General features: G+C 45.1%; 1 protein-coding gene across 1 annotated transcript in view; it reads right to left on the minus strand.

Annotated features, from left to right (window-relative positions):
* Window positions 1–20,152, minus strand: part of METTL15 (methyltransferase 15, mitochondrial 12S rRNA N4-cytidine) — a 325,568-nt gene extending 305,416 nt beyond the window's left edge. Inside the window, exon 1 of the mRNA XM_089662425.1 lies at window positions 20,002–20,152. The gene's annotated coding sequence lies outside the window, so the exon portion shown is untranslated. The remainder of the gene's footprint in view (window positions 1–20,001) is intronic.
* Window positions 20,153–20,558: the final 406 nt, after the last annotated feature.

Below are 20,558 nucleotides of genomic sequence, written 5' to 3' on the forward strand. Positions count from 1 at the left end.
CACACTGGAGCGTTGCACTTCTGTTGCGGTGTAAAAACTCTTGCTTGCAGTATCTTTGGAGTAAGTTTGTTCAATTAAAAAAAACACGCCCCAAAAATGCCTCTTCCCATTTAAATCAATGGAAAGCACCTGAAAAACACCTCTGAGAAGCATTTTTGGTGCAGTTTTTAAGTCCCGTGTCCTTTAAAACAGGGCTTGAAAAAGCCACTTGCCCGCTCGCCAAATGCGAGGAGAAATTCCTCTGTAGCGAGCAGCGAGCACAGATGAAGCATGGAGCGACTGCACTTGCGCTCCAAGCCTCATTGTGAAGCCGAATTCCGGTTTACAACTTCCGGCTTCTGCGGCACTGGGAGAGGCCCGCTCTCCTCCGCTGAAAGGAGGCACCCTCTCCACCGCCGCGGGGGACTCGGAGGGACTAGGAGTAAGTACTCTATACAACATGTCAAATCACTATAATGGAGTACAGGGGAGCTGGGATATACATTACTGTGTACAGTTTTATATTTTGGACTCTTTATTCTAAAGAAAAATGTAATTTCATAAGCTTTAAGGGGGCGTGGTTGGGGTCGGGCTTTTAAAAAAATTTTATTGATTATGTTTTATAGCAAAAAATCAAAAATATTGCTTTTTTTTCAAAATTGTCAGCCTTTTCTTGTTTATAATGCAAAAAATTAAAAATGTACAGGCGATCAAATACCACCAAAAGAAAGCTCTATTTGTTGTAAAAAAAAAGGACATAAATTTAATTTGGGTGCAGCCATGCATGACCGTGCATATGTCAGTTAAAAGAACGCAGCGTCGTATCGCAAAAAAAACGTCCTGGTCAGGAAGCGGGGGGGGGGGGGGGTAAATCTTCTGGAGGGCAAGTGGTTAAAAATAACGTTTGATGTCACTCTAAGGCCAATCCAGACTACATAGTACCTTTAATTTTGGTCTACAGTAGATCCCTGTCTTATAACAAGCCAGTCCCACTTATTTCTTTATTTCTGAGCAAACCTGACCAGGAAGGCTTTTTTTTTCTAGGAAAGGGGCAACCCTTTCTGTAAAGTGGGAACTATTAGCTGCTGTGCGCTGTACTACATATGCCACCCCCAGATCTCAATTTATAGCTCAAACACCAAACTTCCTCTCATTAACGGAGCTAGCAAACAGCATTTGTATTGCCTCACCTCTCACTCCCACTTACTGCAGCAAACCAATTATTCTGTTTCATTATCCTGTGTTTTTGTGTTGTTTGCAGGGAGTTCTTCATTCCGCTGGCTGCTGTTTCTTTAGGTTTTGTATTAACACTGTATGGCTTAAACAGCACTAATAGGTGCACATCACTAAAAGCACCACCAAATTCAGTGGACTTACCAAAATTAACTTTTCTCCTATTGTAAATAATTAAAATGAAAAAAAAGCACCTCTGGTGTTGGAGAAAACAAGCAGGCGAGTATGGATGGTAGATGCAGCCCTTATTTTTTTTTTTGTTGTTGTGACGGTTGTAAAGAAAAGCTGTGGCTTGCCTTATCAGGAAAAGTGATCAATTTGATGCATAGGAGCAGCCTGAATTACCCTTCAATGCATTGTCCAAATCTGCTGCCCAACCACCAGAAAATCCACTACAAGTTTCAGCCTGCAGGGGTCTCCTGAGAGCTATTATGTGTTACTAAACCCACAACAGTAAAATCAGTCTGTATATGCAGTAAAGCATGCTTGTTATACTCACTGTGGAACCTAAGGGGTTAATACTCTGCATTATGTAAAAAGGCCATTTGGTCCTGTTTTCTCTGCCCCTCCTTTTGTTCAAATGTCCACCTATTAAGACAGACTGAACCTGTAGTCATACACATGCTCAGTTTGGTGTGTATTGCTAGAGAGGTTTAAAAGATGTTTGTGTAAAAAGGCTGTTTGATCCTGATTTCTCTGATCCTCCCCTTCTTCCAGTGTCCCCCTCTTATCTCCTGATAAGACATATGGTGTGAGGTCACTCTGCATGTGCTCAGTTTGGTGTGTTTTGCTAGAGAGTTTTTGGTTTCATTTCTTGGGAGAGTGCATGTGATTAGCACAGGGCCAATCAGCACAAGGAAAGGGGAAAAGGGGGAAAAGGAAAGAAAGGAAAGAAAGGAAAGGAAAGAAAGGAAAGAAAAGAAAAGGATAGAAAGAAAAGGAAAGGAAAGGAAAGAAAAGAAAGAAAAAGAAAGAAAGGACTCCTCCTACAAGTTGGACTGATGGGACAGAACACAGCAATGTTCCCTTTTAAATGTAACATTCCAAAGACAAGGTGTGCAGTATCATAGGATACAGCAGTTCACATTATGGAGCCCCACATTCCGGTACAGCTGCACCAAGTGTATGGCTCACTTCTAATTCAGGGTGCCACCTTAAAGTGTTACTAAACCCACAACAGTAAAATCAGTCTGTATATGCAGTAAAGCATGCTTGTTATACTCACTGTGGAACCTAAGGGGTTAATCATCTGCATTGTGTAAAAAAGTTGTTTTATCCTGACTTCTCTGATGCTTCCCTTCTTCCAGTGCCACCCTCTTATCTCCTGATAAGATATATCAAGTGGACACACTATGCACATGCTCAGTTTGGCGTGTATTTCTAGAAAGGTTTTGATACTGACACTGATTGAAGTCACAAGACTCCTCTAACTGCTGATGAGAAAAGGTATTTAGCAGTTCATATTTACTAAAATAATTGCAGTTCCAGATATAGTGAATGCAGGGTCCTGAGTTTAGTAACACTTTAAAATATTGCTAAACCTATGAGGCTGCATTCACTATATCTGGTCTCTCACAGTACACAGAACATGGAACTGCAATTATTGTAGTAAATATAAACTGCTAAATACCTTAGCAGTCTTGTGGCTTCTACCAGTGCCAAGCTGAGCACTGGTTAAAACCTGTAGGAGCAGATTTCATTCTCCCCTGAGTGTCCTATGAGGCTGCATGACGCCTGACCTCTGTCTGGACAATGTTGATTGGCCCTGTGATGATCACATGGACCCTCCCAAGAAAAAAAAACTCTCTAGCAATACACACCAAATTGAGCATGTGTAGCTTTCCCCCAAGGCTCTGTTCTATCAGAAGATGGACTGGGGACTGTGGAAGAAGGGGATAATCAGAAAAGACAGGATCAAACAGCCTTTCTACACAATGAGGATTAACCCCTTAGGTTCCACAGTGAGAATAACCAGCAGGCTTTACTGCATAACCAGACTGATTTTACTGTTGTGTGTTTATTAACACTTTAAAGTATATGTGAACCTGCGCATTGTAAAACAATCTATTCAGTTTAAATTAGAAATGTGTATAGATATAAAAAAAATTCCGAACACTTTCTTCATGTTTTATAAGTGATCACATACCCTCTAAGCTCCTTGTGCAGCTGTGAACAGACATCTGGGAGAGGAGAAACAGCTGTACATTGGCCTTCCCAGTGAATGGCTGTGCAAGTCTGATCCTTGGAGGAGAGCACAATGAGTTCCCAGCACAGTCAGAGAACTGACCATGCTGTGCACTAATGCCTAGTGTGGTCAGTTTTTAATAGGAAAGCAGAGGGACTGGCAGTAACACCATGGATTTCACACAAAGAAAGTAATACAAAGAGAACAGGATACTCTTCATACAAGTACACAGTACAGCAGACACATATCAGGAATATGAAAGGTTGGGTTTACAAACTCTTTAACTTCAAGCAAATGGGTAAATATACAGAGGAAATCCATACAGGAGAACTGGTTTATCTTCCAAGGGATTTGTATTTTTCTCCATCAAGTTATAAGATTTATAAAACCCTGCCACATAGCCCAGCAAGGTGAAAACACCAATTTCTCTGTGAGGACTCTTCCACAGAGGAGGCCAGGGGACTGTATAAACAGGCGGCTGAACCATGATTTTATTGTCCTGGCTGTCACCGAAAGACTAAGACAGCCCATAGATGATTTTTTTTCTTGCTCAGCCAGTGGGTTGAATGAAAAAAAGAATGACTCAATTCCCCCATCCACACATTTGATGTGGATGGGAGAATCTTCCCGCTGAATTATTGTATTCTGACAATAAAGTGACTTCCAGAATACACTGATCAGTGCTGCAGTCTATAGCCAACGGCACTGATCAAGCGGAACCACCCTGCCCCATTCTTGGATCAAAATTTGGCTTGTCCCTGCTGAACCAGCAGAATTTCTATCCCTGTACGGCCTAAACATTTGGAGGAAGCTGATCACATACTAAGGCTGCAATGCTTTGCGTCACGGCAAATTTAACATGTAACGCCAAGTTGACAGGCAGCACTTTTAAAGTCAATGGTGCCCATGTACAAACAATTGGCTTGCAGTTGCGGCATATTAGTAGCCCCATTACAAACTGTTCAGAAGAAAAAGAGGCATTTAGGAGGTGGCATGATCGCCTCCTAAAAGACTGACAACAGCTGTGCTCTAAAAGGCGATCTATCTTGGATTGCATTACTGAGCTTTGGCTAGCATGAACCTATCCTCACATTATAGATCATAGAAGGAATACAGTGATGTCCTCTACCCTGCTGACTGGGCAGTGAAGGAGCAGTAACAAACTAATAAGGTGGTCTCTCTGCTCTCTCCTATTATCTGCATGTTATTGTTACATTTGCATACACTGCATCTGATTGGCTTCCAGTCTGGCCCCTTCCTTTCTCAGTCTGAGCTAAATGTGGAATTGAAAGAGAAGAATCAATGTCAGGTATTTGCATTAACTGAATTTAACAAAAAAAATTATTGACATCTTAACAAACAGAGATGCATCAATATACTGTACACTAGTATATTACTAGAAAAGTATCGTTCGGCCTGCCTTCACACGCACATACACTATAATGGCACCCCAGTCTTAGTCCGTAGGGTTCAATATTGAGTTGGCCCGCCCTTTGCAGCTATAACAGCTTCAACTCTTCTGGGAAGGCTGTCCACAAGGTTTAGGAGTGTCTATGGGAATGTTTGACCATTCTTCCAGAAGTGCATTTGTGAGGTCAGGCACTGATGTCACACGAGAAGGCCTGGATCACAGTCTCCGCTCTAATTCATCCCAAAGGTGTTCTATCAGGGCGTGGTCAGGACTCTGTGCAGAGCAGTCAAGTTCCTCCACCCCAAACTCACCCATGTCTTTATGGACCTTGGTGACCACTGGACCACTGGTGCACAGTCATGTTGGAACAGGAAGGGGCCATCCCCAAACTGTTCCCACAAAGTTGGGAGCATGAAATTGTCCAAAATGTGTTGGTGTGCTGAGGCCTTAAGAGTTCCCTTCATTAGAACTAGGGGGTCAAGCCCAACCCCTGAAAAACAGCTCCACACCATAATCCCCCCTCCATCAAACTTTACACTTGGCGACATCATTATGTTACTTCCAGTTCCGGAGCCTTGTAAACAAGGCCATTTTTTTAAAGCACTGGATCAATGCTTTTTTTGATCTAATACTTTACATTGTAGAGGAGAGACCCAATATTGGCCCCATATCTCTCCATAAAGAGGACCTGTCACTGCTTATTTTTATCACAAGGGATATTTGCAATTAAAAAAAAAAAATTTAAAAAAGGGACAGTGTAAAAAGTAATAACGTAAATAATTTAAAAAAATGTTTAAAGTGCTCTCGTCCCCGTGTTCGTGTCTAGTGGTAAACGCGTATGAAGGCCACGCCCACATTTGTAAGCAGTGTTGAAACCACACATGTGGTAATAATTATAGCACTAGTAACTCTACACTGATAACCTGTAAAAAATTTTAAACCGTCGCTTATGGGGATTTTTAAGTACCGTAGTTTGGTACCATTCCACAAGCGTGCACAATTTTAAAGCATGACCTGTTGGGCATCTATTTACTCGGCATAACATCATCTTTCATATTTTACAAAAAAACTGGGGTATATATTGTGGTATTTTTCATTAAAATTTATTTTTTTCCAAAAAATTTGCAATTGAAAAATATATTAGTTTTTAAAAACTGTCTATTTCGGTTTTTGGCCGAGTGCATCCTAAATTTTGCATCTAAACGCATATCCGCATGCATGTATGTGTGTAAATGTATTCACATATCCAAAATGAATTAATATTCTGGCCAGTAGAATGAATTTACACTGAATGCAATACATGCATACACAAGCTAGAGGCATTTTTCTGCCAATTGCAGAACTACAAACAAATAAAACATGTAGTGAAGCCCCTCTCCATTGCAAGGGTTAAATGCATGTAGGTGCAGTTAGCCACTTCACCACTAGGTGGATCTGTGCCAGAATAGTGTCTCGTTCAGCAGGTAGTGACACCAGGTGTTAGGTCCCTTTTAGGAACAGCCACAATGATGTACGTGGGGAGCCGGAAACTATATATAGTCAGGTGGGGAGGAGCACACACACACACTTGGGGTATGGGAGCTAAACTACCCCCACCTCAAAGAATGTAGCCAACACATGTAGGCCCTGGACAGGGCAGAAGACCGGATGGAATTGACCTGTATGCAGGAGGATCCGGCTGTAGTCTGTTTCTTATGGAGGTGTGGTCTAGGGTGGATTGCAAAAAGCCTTTTAGGCCAGGTCAAAGATCCCTGTATGAGGCTGCTTCCCTGGAGGGTTCCCAGGAGAGATGTACAGTTGCAAGAAAAAGTATGTGAACCCCTTGGGATTACGTGGAGTTTTGCATGAATTGGGCATAAAATGTGCTCTGAACGTCATCTAAGTCACAACAATAGAAGAACACAGTCTGCTGAACATAATAATACACAAACACTAGATATTGCCATGGTTTAATTGCACATAACATGTAAACATTCACAGTGCAGGGAGGAAAAAGTATGTGAGGCCCTAGCTTAATGACTTCTCCCAGAGCTAATTGGAGCCAGGAGTGAGCCAACCTTGACTCCAATCAGTGTGATGATATTGGATGTGTTGCTGACAGCTGTCCTGCCCTTAAAAAACACACACCTGTTTTGGGTTTACTGGTTTCATGCCTCGCAGAAAAGAGCTCTCAGAAGACCTACGATCAAGAATTGTTGACTTGCATGAAGCTGGAAAGGGTTACAAAAGTATCTCCAAAAGCCTTGATGTTCATGTGTCCACGGTAAGACAGACTGTCTACAAATGGAGAAAGTTTAGCACTGTTGCTACTCTCCCTACACCCTATTGCTACACTGAAACAGTTTTGTGAAGAGGAGTGGTCCAAAATTACTCCAGATCGTTGTGCAGGTCTGATCTGCAACTACAGGAAACGTTTGGTTGAGGTTATTGCTGCCAAAGGAGGGTCAACCAGTTATTAAGTCCAAAGGTTCACATACTTTTTCCTCCCTGCACTGTGAATGTTTACATGTTATGTGCAATTAAACCATGGCAACATCTAATGTTTGTGTAGTATTATGTTCAGCAGACTGTGTTCTTCTATTGTTGTGACTTAGATAACGTTCAGAGCACATTTTATGCCCAATTCATGCAAAACTCCATGTAATCCCAAGGGGTTCACATACTTTTTCTTGCAACTGTACCTAGCAAGGAGGTGACTACAGAGAGCACAGTCCTGTATTTATGACCCTGGGCAGAGGAGATACTGTAAGGGAGGTGGCTGCTGAGGTATTGCATATGCTTTCACTTGTGACTACTGCGGACCGTCCACTAAATGTGATTGACTGTGTATGTCAAGTGACTCTGGAGTGTATGTCCTTGTGATGTCACTGTAATGCCATTTCCTGAATACCACCACGAAAAGGGCAGTAAACCTACTTCTTGTGTGGACGTTCCTTTCTTGGGGATACAAACGTCATGTGGGAATGCTGGGAATGTCATGTGGAAGCCTATGGCAAGGAGAAGGGCAGAAAATAGCAGAGGTTTCGGCCAGAGCAGGATGAACAGTGTTCTAGCAAGACAGGAACAGGGGTAGGGACTTGTGCTTTGGAACCAAATTCAGCTAACCGTAAAGCCCTTCTTACATGCTCATTATATTACCATACTCCTCACACTAGCAAGCTTCCTCCACATTGTGAAACCTTTCCCCCAAAGGCTCAATAGACACTTTAGCAGGTGGTCGCATGCTAGCATCATCAGGTACAATGGAAGGCCAATAGTCTAGCAAGGTATGTGAGGATGGCGAGGGATCACCCACAATCGGGTGTGTCACAGAGAAGAAGAGAAAGGAATAGGGTAAGCAGGGGAGGACTGACATGCATGGGGTCCCCTAGCAATAGGGGATCATGGGGCCCCGGTGTCCTTGCCCACACTCAAAGAACACCCAAAAAGCCTATAAAAGATACCAGGGGCATTTCATGGGGCCCCAACTGACCCCTGGCCCTTGGACAGTGCCCAAGTGCTCGAATGGTCAGTCCGCCCCTGACTGTAAGTATTACATTTTATTCCTCTACCCCTAGAAAGAAAGCCGAACTAAAGTCTCAGTATACAAAACTGTGAGCAGAGAGGCTCTGTATTGCAGAAGAGACATGCAATGTCTCTCCTGCAACAAAATAAACCTACTTGCCTGCTGGCAGTCTTCTTTGGAATGTACATATTCACCTTCCAGCAAACATCTTGTGTGCAGGGACGACTGAACGCCTGCACATTCATCATCCTGTGCCAGCCAAAGAAGATGGTCCACAGCTCGACACCTGGTAGAAGCCAAGATGCTGGTAAAGGACATCATACCACCCAAGGAGAGTAAGTTATTGCAGACTTAAGTTTCTCTTTAACCACTTGCCCTCCAGTGGATCCCCCCCCCCCCCTAATGACCAGGCCATTGTTTGTGATATGGCGCTGCATTACTGTAACTAACAATTGCGCAGTCATGCAACGCTGCACATTAATGAAATGTTTGTCATTTTTTTCCCACAAATAGAGCTTTCTTTTGGTGGTATTTGATCAACTCTGCTTTTTTTATTTTTTGTGCTATAATCAAAAAAAGACCTACAATTTTGAAAAAAATATATATTTTTTCACTTTTTGCTATAAAACATATCTCTATTGGTGGTATTTGATCACCCCTGCGGTTTTTATTTTTTGCACTACAAACAAAAAAACACAGACTATTTTGAAAAAATATATATATTTTTGACTTTTGCTATAAAACATATTCAATAAAAAAAATAAAATTTCTTCATAATTTTAGGGCAAAATGTATTCTGCTATATGTCTTTGGTAAAAAAAAAAAAATCAAAGTTACACTTACGGTAACGCCTTTTCCAGTAGTCTTTCAAGACAGCACCTTGAGAGACCTGGGCTTCTCCCCACCTGAGGAAACACCTCCACCCTAAATAAAAACTCTGTCACTCCCCTCTGACCTCAGTTCTTGGCATAGCACCTCCGGTCACCTGGGGAGACATAACATGAGACACAAAAACACAATAAGACATCTCTCATAAATATTATACAATAAAGGGTGGGTAACCGGTGCTGTCCTGAAAGACTACTGGAAAAGGCATTACAGTAAGTGTAACTTTGATTTTCCCCTCTCGTCTTTCAGGACAGCACCTTGAGAGGATAAGCGAGTACTCACCCCTAGGGCGGGCCCACTGCTTTCAGAATCTTACGTCCGAAGGCCTGCTCTTGCACCGAGACTAGGTTGAGTCTGTAATGCCTAACAAAGGTCCCATAACTGGACCAAGTTGCAGCCCTACAGATCTGTCCCGGGGAGGCCCCTGCCTGTTCCGCTTGTATGGCCGCCATGGCACGCGTAGAATGCGCCCTGATGCCCTCTAGACCCTCGGCCCAATATACCTGGTCTATTGCTAATCTCAGCCATCTAGCCACCGTGCGCCTGGTAGCTCTTTGAACTTTCCTAGCCCCCACAAAAGAAATAAAAAAATGAATCGGTTTTACGAAACTCCTTCGTCCTATCCAGATAAAGGAGCACACACCTTCTCACATCCAACGTGTGACATTTTACTTCTCTTTCACCTGAAGGATTAGGGCAAAATGAAGGTAAAACAATATCCTGTCCTCTGTGAAAATCTAAGGACACTTTGGGAACAAAGGCTGGATCTGTCCTGAACACAACCCTATCTGAAAAAAATCTGAAAATAAGGCGCTCTGATTGACAGAGCTTCAAGCTCACTCACCCTTCTTGCTGTGGTAATTGCTACCAAAAAGACTGTTTTGAACGTAAGGGCCCTCAGGGAGCTGGAAACTAAGGGCTCAAATGGCGGCTCCATTAATACTTTAAGTACCCTCGACAAATCCCACTTTGGAAAAGGTCTATTTCCTGCTGGTCTCTGTCTTGACAGAGCCCTAAAAAAAAAACCTAACGACCAAAGCTTCCTTTGCTAATGGGGACTCAAGGAACACACTTAGAGCCGATATCTGGCTCTTAAGCGTGCTGACCGCTAGCCCTTTATCAGCCCCCTCCTGCAAAAATTCTAGCACTGATACCAGGCTATAGGTATCCGCCGAGGCCCTGGGGCACCACTCATTAAAACACCTCCAGACCTTCCTGTAGATAGCTTGGGTTTCCTTCTTCCTACTAGCTAGGAGTGTCGACACTACCCAGGCTGAGAATCCTTTCACTAGCAGGAGTTGTTCTGTAGAAACCACGCTGCCAATTTCCATCTCTCCACCCTGGGACATAGTACCGGGCTCTGCGATAGCAAGTCTTTCTGTAGAGGTAATACCCAAGGTGGCCGAATTGCTAAGGTCCTCAATGTTGAGAACCACGCTCTTCAGGGCCAATACAGAGCTATTAAGATCAGAGAGGTTCTCTTCATTCTGAATTTCCTCAAAACTGCCGACAGCAAGGCGACCGGGGGAAAAGCGTAACATAGGAGAAAGTCCCATTTCTGCGCCAACGCATCCACCGCCCGAGCCTCGTCCCACCGATTTAGTGAGATGAACATCGGGACTTTGCTGTTCTGACCCGACGCAAATAGGTCTATGGCTGGAGACCCCCATTTCCTTACAATGGTTTGGTAAACCTCCCCATTGAGAACCCACTCCGACTCTCTCAACTGCCGTCTGCTTAGAAAATCGGCCATCTGATTTAATTCCCCTTTCAGTAGGATGGCAGATGAGGCTAGATTTACCTCTGCCCATGACAGTAGAACCGCCGCCAGGCCCCAGAGGGACCTGCTTCTTGTTCCTCCTTCTTTGTTCACATAGGCCACCACCGTCGCATTGTCCGAAAGGACACGAACATGATGGCCCCCAATCAAACCCTGGAAGGAACGAAGGGCCTTCCAAACTGCCCTTAGTTCCTTCCAGTTTGAGGATTCCCCTCTCTCTTCTCGAGACCACACGCCCTGTACCACGGACTCCTCCAGGTGCACTCCCCATCCCTGGGTGCTCGCGTCTGTCGTGATCTCCCTGACCACCGGAAAATTCCACAGTAACCCCTGAGTTACGTTGGCTGTCTTCCTCCACCACCAAAGGGATCTCTTTACCTTGGTGGGAATCCACACCCGGAAATCTAACGACCGCTGCTGCCGGTCCCAAATGCTCAAAATGAGCAGCTGCAGGGGACGTAGATGCAACCCCGTCCACTGTACCGCCGGAATGGACGAGGTTAACAGCCCTAAAACCGACATAGCCCGCCTCAACGATACTTCCTGGCTCTCCAGTAGCCGCCTGATCCCCCAGTCTAACTTGGTGAGCTTCTCCGTGGTTAGAAAAGTTTTTTGACAGGCGGAGTCCAGTATATAGCCCAGATAAGTCATCCTCTGGGCTGGAATAAGACTGGACTTGGCCAGGTTAAGCAGCCATCCCAAACTCTGCAATTGGTTCCTCACTAGTGCTATGTCCCGTGCAAGCTGCTCCTCTGAGCCTTGCGAATAACAGAAGATCGTCTAAATAGGCTACCACTGAGATTCTCTTCACCCGAAGTGGAATCAGAGCCTCGGACATAACTTTTGTGAAGATCCTTGGAGAGGAGGAGAGCCTGAAGGACAAGGCCCGAAACTGCAGGTGACACGTCCCTCCTGGACTGCTAGCCTGAGAAACTTCTGAAATGTCTCCACGAGGGGTACGTGCAGATAGGCATCTTTAAATTGAATGAAGGCTCGGAAAGCTCCCAGTGGAAGAAGGGCTTTGACTGTGAAAATTGATTCCATCCGAAACTTTTTGTATGGGATAGTCTCATTCAGGGGTTTCAAATTTAGAATCAATCTGTACGCCCCTGAAGGTTTCTTGACCACGAACACATTTGAGTAGAAACCCTCCCCTACCTCTGCATTGGGGACTCTCACTGCTACCTTTGGCTCCTCTAACTCCCGTATGGAAGCTAGTAAGGCCGAAGCCTTTTGTGGACATCTGGGCAGACTTCTTATTAATAACCTTTGCGGCGGTGGCCTTGAGAACTCCAGGCGGTACCCCCTTCTCACGATGTCCAGTACGAAGGGGCTGGAGACCTCCGCTTCCCACCGTGGCAGGAAGACCGCCAATCTTCCTCCCACCGGGGGGGGGAATCAAGTCACCGCGGCTTTTGGGGCTGCTCAGGAGGACGAAATATTGCTCCTCCTTTGCCCCTACCTCTATGCCCCCATTCCCTTTTCTGAATATCTAGCCTAAGGACCTGTAACCTCTTTGGGGGACAAAACTTCCTTCCCCCCTGATCCTGCATTTTCCGCTTAAGGGGAAAGGACTTCTTCCTGTCCACCGTGCGGTCTAAAATCGCTTCTAACCCTGGGCCAAACAGGAGATCACCTGAAAAGGGAATGCCACATAACCACTTTAGAAGCAACATCTCCCTGCCATGTTTTAAGCCAAAGGGCCCTACGGGCTGAATTGGTAAGGGCCGCCAACCTCGCTGACAACCTCACAGACTCCGCCGAAGCATCCGCAATGTACCCAACCCCCTGTATTAACGTCTGAAAAGACACGAGGATCCTATCCTTAGGGGAATCAACCACGACTTGTAACTGCGTGAGCCAGTACTACATTATCCTGGCTACTACTGTGGTGGCCATGACGGGCTTCAGATTGGACAAGGTTGAGTCCCACGATTTTTTAAGGAGGGAATCTGCCCTCCTATCCATAAGATCTGGCAGAACCCTCATGTCATCAAAAGCTAAATCCATCTTTCTAGCAATTTGGGAGAATGCCACATCCAGCTTGAGATTTTTGTTCCACAAAGCGGACGGATCCTCATAAAATGGAAATCGGCGTTTGAGGGACTTAGAAAAAAAGGGTTTCCTCTCAGGATCCTGCCACTCCTTCTTTATCGTATCCACCAAAACCTCGGAAAAACTCCGCTTTTGTTCTCCCATGCCCTGATACATCTGATTGTGTACAGAAAGGGTTTTTTTATCCTCAATATCGAGCGTGGCATAAATTGCCCCCAACAAATAGTCTACCGCCTCCAGGGACAATTTGTATCTCGAGGGGCCTCTGGGATCATCTGAGGGGCCCTACCCTTCTGAATCCTCTTTGGACTGGGAGCCCAAGGATGGCTCACCTTCCGCAGCCTCCTGGCCCTCCGTTCCTTGACTAGTTTACGGAAGTATCTGCTGGGGGACAGGGTGCGGCCTGGGGTAACGCTAAATTCTCAACAAGCGTTTTAAAGGAGTCAAAGGTATTGGTCAGTTTCCTGACTGATTTAACCAAGTCTCCCTGTGCCGGACTCTCCTCCCTAACTAACCCTTCTATACAGGTTCCACATAGCACCTTTTTCCACGATTCTTTCAGGGTCGCCTTACATGACGGGCATTTCCACTTAAGCACCTGGTGCTTGAGTTTTTCATGGGCTTTACCCTGAAAAAACAAGAAGAGGAGAACCAGGGAACCTATTACCCCTTAACCAAGCCGCCTACCCAGCCGCCCCCCCCTTCTCTCCTCCCTGGCAGGGAACAAGGCCTGACCTTGCATAGACCGCCCTAGCCCCTCTGACCACAAAGAGGGCCAGGAACACCCCTTGGAGCTAGGGGCCCATAGGTAGAGGAAAGACTCCACTGAGTCACCTACCTGTGCCTGGCTGGTGCTGGCCTCGCCTGGTCCCGGTGCCTCTGCTCCAGACATTGCTCAGAAGGGTGGTTGCCTTCTTTAGCGGTATCGCCTTTCTCCACAGGCTACTGCATCGCACCGCCATCTTGCCGCCGTAGTGTGTTTTAGGGCCTCGGCCGTAAGCTGTGACCCCGCCCCTTCCACCAGAAATGACGTCTCTCGTCATCTGGCCCGGCGCGCTCCAATTCCGGCACGTATGGGAGGAGCGGGACTCCTCCCCCGATCTCTCCAGATCTCCGCACGAGGATGCCCCGGCTCCCGCAACTCTCCGGAGGGGGTCGGGGGGCAGCCAACTGCTTTTCCTCTGCCCCACAGAGGCCGCAGCCCTGCCCTTGCAGCGTTCCCTGGGGGATAGCAGCCGGCTCTCCAGCCTTTAGCCCACGCTGCCCTGTCTCCAACCAAAGGAAACCAGGTACCGCTGTCCCCTGACAGCACCTGGAGAGGCCTCCAATAGATGTCTCCCCAGCGGAGGAAACACAAAAACTGAGGTTGGAGGGGAGTGACAGTTTTTATTTAGGGTGGAGGTGCTTCCACATGTGGGGAGGAGCCGAGGTCTCTCAAGGTGCTGTGCTGAAAGACGAGAGGGAAAAATTCCAGTAAATGTATATTAATACAGGGAGATAGATATCCATGCTGACAGCAAACATCTGTGTTATTTAGACTTAGATCACTCCCCTGTCAATTGCCCTGTCGATCACTGAATCCCAACCTTGGCCGGAACCTGGTTATTGACATTTCCAGGAGCCAGTGATGGCATGGGTAGGGCGGTGCGCGCACCCCCTACCTGGAAATGCAAAATCACGTATATATAGACACATGATTTTGCACAGCATGGCCACCTAGTAGCCGTACATCTGCTATGAGGCAGTCAGCAAGTGGTTAACGGGCATTTAACTCTTGCAGTGCTGGGGGAGCCTTTGCAAGAGTAATTTTTGTGTAATTCCCAGAATTGGGCTTTAACCTTCCTAGCAGTAATCCTGAGTGTGGCTTGGGGTTAATTTTCAGTACCAAAAGCGGTAACCTCTTAGATTATAAACTCCAAGGAGCAGGGCCCTCCAAACCCTCTTGTATTGAACTGTATTGTTGCTGTATTGTCTCCCTTTATATTGTAAAGCACTGAGCAAACTGTTGGCGCTATATAAATCCTGTATAATAATAATAACCCTGAGCCACACTCGGGATTACACTGTGGTGCTTGTCCTGTGATCCCCCGATCCTTACCTTGTCCGGCGATCCCCTGATATGCTCCAGCTGTGTCCTCCGGCCGGTATTCGTCTTGCAGGTTCCCTTCCCTGCGAGCGTCGCGGGGGGGGGGGGGGAAGACCGGCAGGAGATTAAAACAAGTAAAAACATGACATACACACGATACATTGTAATCTGTTAGGACTACATTATTGTATCAAACCATTTCACCTAAATTTTGTCCCTAGTGCTTTGTCCTGTGCCCTGCCTGCACTTTTACCTTACTCCTGCCTGGAAACTTGAGAACATACATGGCATCCAAAAAGTGTCCCTTTAGGTCAAAGGTAGTTTTAGGCCAGCTAGAGAACAGCGATAGTAAATTAGAACCACTTGCACAATTGAGCGATAGTGATTCGTGGGGAAATTTGTCATCAGACATTGAAAGGGACGACAGCGGTGATTCTGTGACTGAGCTCAGTGATGTGCGAACTTGGTGCTCTATTTCAAAATTCAGTGTTTTTGGTTTGATTACATTATTGAATTAAATGTATTATTATTATTACTTTTTATAATTATTTATTATATTATAATTTCGTATTTCAAACTTTATCATACCCAGCATGTTTACTAGACTCTTGTTCGGACAGATTTAAGTGAGTTATTCCTAAGAATTACAGGCCTACAATACAAAACAACAAATTTCCATGCAAAACAATGTTCTGCTTTGACATTCACAAATATTCACATAATCAGACCGCCAGGGAGGTTAAACCTGAGACTTGAAATATGAACAAAGCATATCTCTCCATAGGGTGTACTTGTCTCAATTAGGAGCACTAAGAGGGAGTTTTACTAAAACTGGAGCATTCAGAATCTGGTGCAGCTGTGCATGGTAGCCAATCAGCTTCCAACTTCAGCTTGTTCAGTTAAGCTTTGACAATAAAACCTGGAAGCTGACTGGTTTCTTTGCAGAGCTGCACTACATTGTGCACCCTGCAGTGTTAGTAAATAACTCCCTAAGCCCTGGTTCACACTAAATTTGACTTTTAAATCGTACCTAAAGTCGCATCTAATGTATTTCTATGGCACTGTCTTAATCAGTGTGATTTGAAGTTGTACGATTTGAAAAAAAAATTGTTCCTGCACTACTTTTTTCCCCATTTGATTGCGACGAAGTGAAGTAGCGCGATTTCAAAGCTGCAGATCAGTGCAATTTGTACCTCTGATTTCACTGTGGCTTGTGACTTCATTTAATGGAAGTCTATGCAAGTCACAATGAAATGGGGGGAAAATAGTGCAGGAACTTTTTTTTTTTTTTTTAAATCGCACTACTTAAAATCACACTGATTAAGGCTGGCCATACATTATACAATTTTCTTGAGAAAATTGCTTTAGATTTACCAAAAACCATATAATATTACTTCAAACCTAAACATCACTTTCAATAGTATCCAATTAGGCAGGCCCTTGCACTACATAGCTGAAGGTAAATCTAAAGGAAATTTGGCAGAAGTTGTACAGAAAAGTGTAAGAAAATTGTATAGTGTATGGCCAGCCTTAGGCTGGCCATACACTATACAATTTTCTGTTCAATTTCTGCCCAATTTCCTTTATATCCACCTTCAACTATGTAGTGCAAGGGCCTGCTTAATTGGATACAATTGAAAGTGTTGTTTAGGTTTGACCTCATATTATATGGTTTTTGGTAAATCTAAAGAAAATTGTATAATGTATGGCCAGCCTTAGTGCCATAGAAATACATTAGATGAGCCTTTAAGTGTGATTTGTAAATTGCATGTCGCACCTGAAGTCAAACCAGTGTGAACCAGGGCTAACCCTAGGTTCCTGCCTAAGCATTTTCCCGCAGCGTTTTGCAGAAATGCAATACAGTCCATTTAACATGATGTCCTATGGGACACGCTTACATCTCCACGTTTTCATCCCCTGCGTATTTTGGATAGGGCCAGGGACTTTTTTTAAACGCAAAAAGTTGCACTTTTGATTCTATAGACTTCAATGGAAAAACTGCAGAAAAGCACGTAGTGCGTTTTTGCCGTGTTTTAAGTCTGCCGAGCAACAAGAAAAAAAAATGAAAGTGCAAAACACATAACAAACGCGTCAAGTGCAAAAATGCAAAACGCAATGCAGAAAGGGGTCAAACGCAACCTGCATAGGTGTGAACCTAGCCTAAGTGCTGTTTATAATAAACAAAAAACTAAATAAAGTGAGTGCGAGGAGAAAAAAAAATCTGAAAAGCAGCTAGCACAAATGGTGAACCCACTCCATATCACAATAAACATTTGTATTATGTTTACGTGTTCTGTCTGTTGCTTCATTCCTCTGCTATCAGCATGAATCAAGGAAAGCGCAGTGAAGTGAAACAAAAAGAGTGCATCAACCTTTCACATTACCAAAACTAAAAAGTGATTTTATTGAATAAAAATATACTAACAGAGAAGTATAACAAGCATATAAGATCCTTATACGTTTGTTATACTTATTTATTATTTATTTCAGGTACTGTACTTATATAGCGCCGTCAATTTACACAGTGCTTTACACATACTGTATGTATATATATATATATATATATATATATTGTACATTCACATCGGTCCCTAACCACAAGGGGCGTACAATCTAAGGTCCCTAACTTACATTCATACATACATATATAGGGCCAATTTAGACAGGATCCAATTAACCTACCAGCATGTCTTTAGAGTGTGGGAGGAAACTGGAGTACCCGGAGGAAACCCACTCAGGCACAGGGAGAACATGCAAACTCCAGGCAGGTGGTGCCGTGGCTGAGATTCAAACCAATGACCCTAGTACTGCCAGGCGGAAGTGCTAACCATTTAGCCACTGTGCTGCCCATACTTCTCTGTTTGTGAGTATATTTTTATTCAATAAAATCACATTTTGCTGAGGTAATGAGCAAGATTGGTGCACTTTTTGCTTCACTTCACAGTACTGGCCGGGCTTCCCCAGCCTTGTTTAGAGCTGCACAACCTTTTATGCATTGGTGGAAGAATTTCTACAAGTTCCGTTTCCATCCACCGTTGCTTTGGGTCATAGAGTGCAGGAGGTGTTGTTTTTGTTTCAAGGAAAGTGCACACAGAATGCGTCTTTTCCCGCACATCGTTTTGGTTTGAACTGGCCCTACCAGCGTGGGAAATCAGCATTCCATGCACATTTCTCACATTTAAAAACGCACTGCAGTTGCGATCTGCAGCTGACGTCAATGTTATTATTATTATACAGGATTTATATAGCGCCAACAGTTTACTCAGCGCTTTACAATATAACAATATAGCAACAATACAAGAGGGTTAGGAGGGCCCTGCTCCTTGGAGCTTACAATCTAAGAGGGAGGGGCTAGTGGTACAAAAAGGTAGTAACTGTGGAGGATGGACTGGTTGGAAGAGTAGAAGATTCCATTATTAGCTGAGGGCAGGATAGGCTTCCCTGAAGAGAGAGGTTTTCAGAGATCGCATAAAAGTGAGCAGAGTAGGCGATAGTCTGATAAATTAGGGTAGAGAGTTTCAGAGGATGGGGGAAGCTCTGGAGAAGTCCTGGAGATGGGTATGGGAGGAGGAGACAAGGGAGCAACTCACCGCTAGTCACATATCTGCATTCCTGCAGTCCACGCTTTGCGTGGGCATGAGATCCCATTCATTTGAATAGACTCCTGTGCCCCAGGACACGCAGGGAAGAAGTCCCTGCACTTCTTCTGAAAACGCAGCCCACATGGGAATATCGATTCCCAGTACAGTTGCGATTTCCAGTGCGGGTGGTGTGCCATTAGAATTAATGGCGCCTGCCTGCAGGTCCACATTCCTCTGGATTTTTGTGCAGATCCGCAGCGGCACCACCCGCACAGATGTGAACGTAGCCTTAATGCCAGCCCAAATGCAGGTTGCAAATGTGCCACGTTTGTACTGTACAGTACCATGCGATGTGGTTGCTGTGCATCAAAAGTGCGTGCGCTACTTTCAATGCGATTTGGTGCAATTTCAGCCCATTCAAATGAATGCCTGCACCCGGATCACATGTGAATCGCACAGGCATGCCCAGCACATTCCTGTGCGATTCATGGTGTGAACAGACATGACAGGGCCCCATGACATGCAGTACAGACATGACAGGGCCCCATGACATGCAGTACAGACATGACAGGGCCCCATGACATGCAGTACAGACAAGACAGGGCCCCATGACATGCAGTACAGACATGACAGGGCCCCATGACATCAAGTACAGACATGACAGGGCCCCATGACATCAAGTACAGACATGACAGGGCCCCATGACATCAAGTACAGACATGACAGGGCCCCATGACATCAAGTACAGACATGACAGGGCCCCATGACATCAAGTACAGACATGACAGGGCCCCATGACATCAAGTACAGACATGACAGGGCCCCATGACATCAAGTACAGACATGACAGGGCCCCATGACATCAAGTACAGACATGACAGGGCCCCATGACATGCAGTACAGACATGACAGGGCCCCATGACATGCAGTACAGACATGACAGGGCCCCATGACATGCAGTACAGACATGACAGGGCCCCATGACATGCAGTACAGACATGACAGGGCCCCATGACTTGCAGTACAGACATGACAGGGCCCCATGACTTGCAGTACAGACATGACAGGGCCCCATGACTTGCAGTACAGACATGACAGGGCCCCATGACTTGCAGTACAGACATGACAGGGCCCCATGACATGAAGTACAGACATGACAGGGCCCCATGACATGAATTACAGACATGACAGGGCCCCATGACTTGCAGTACAGACATGACAGGGCCCCATGACATGAAGTACAGACATGACAGGGCCCCATGGAGGGATGATCCCACACACAACACACAAGCACTTACACTGCCACTGAGTGAGCGCTGCACAGAAGTAGCTGCTGATTGGAGGACAGGAAGTCCCAGACAAATGGAGCTGTTCATGGTGCTCACTGCTCAGCAAACCCTTCACAACAAGCACACTGCACACAGGGTTCCTGCTACTGCTGGTGCACACACTCATTTCATGCTGTCACCAGGAGGGAGATCATCCCCTCTTCTATTATTGGAAGGGGAAATTGTGACAACAGCTGCGATTGCTGAACTGGAAGGTGCAGACCTAACACCGTCCTGATCCTGGCCGTACCGCCTAGTCACTCACTGATCTGGACTGGATATGCATGTCCTGAAATCTTAGGGCTCATGTACACTGCAGCTGATAAACTCGTTTAGGAGCTTTTCTGCATTTTTCAGCAGCCCCTGAACTCTCCCTAATGTTTTCCTATATGTCCATGTACACATAGTCGTTTACAGGCAGTTGAGTTTACAGTCGTTTTTTTGAACGCACCAAACTTGCGTTCAGGAGTAGATTTTACCGGCTTAACAAACGCTTGTAAACGTAATTAACCACATTTATAAGCGTT

Source organism: Staurois parvus, unplaced genomic scaffold (assembly GCF_062004578.1).
Source record: "Staurois parvus isolate SC_StPar_1 unplaced genomic scaffold, SC_StPar_1.0 ptg001472l, whole genome shotgun sequence".
In the NCBI taxonomy this organism is placed as follows: domain Eukaryota; kingdom Metazoa; phylum Chordata; class Amphibia; order Anura; family Ranidae; genus Staurois; species Staurois parvus.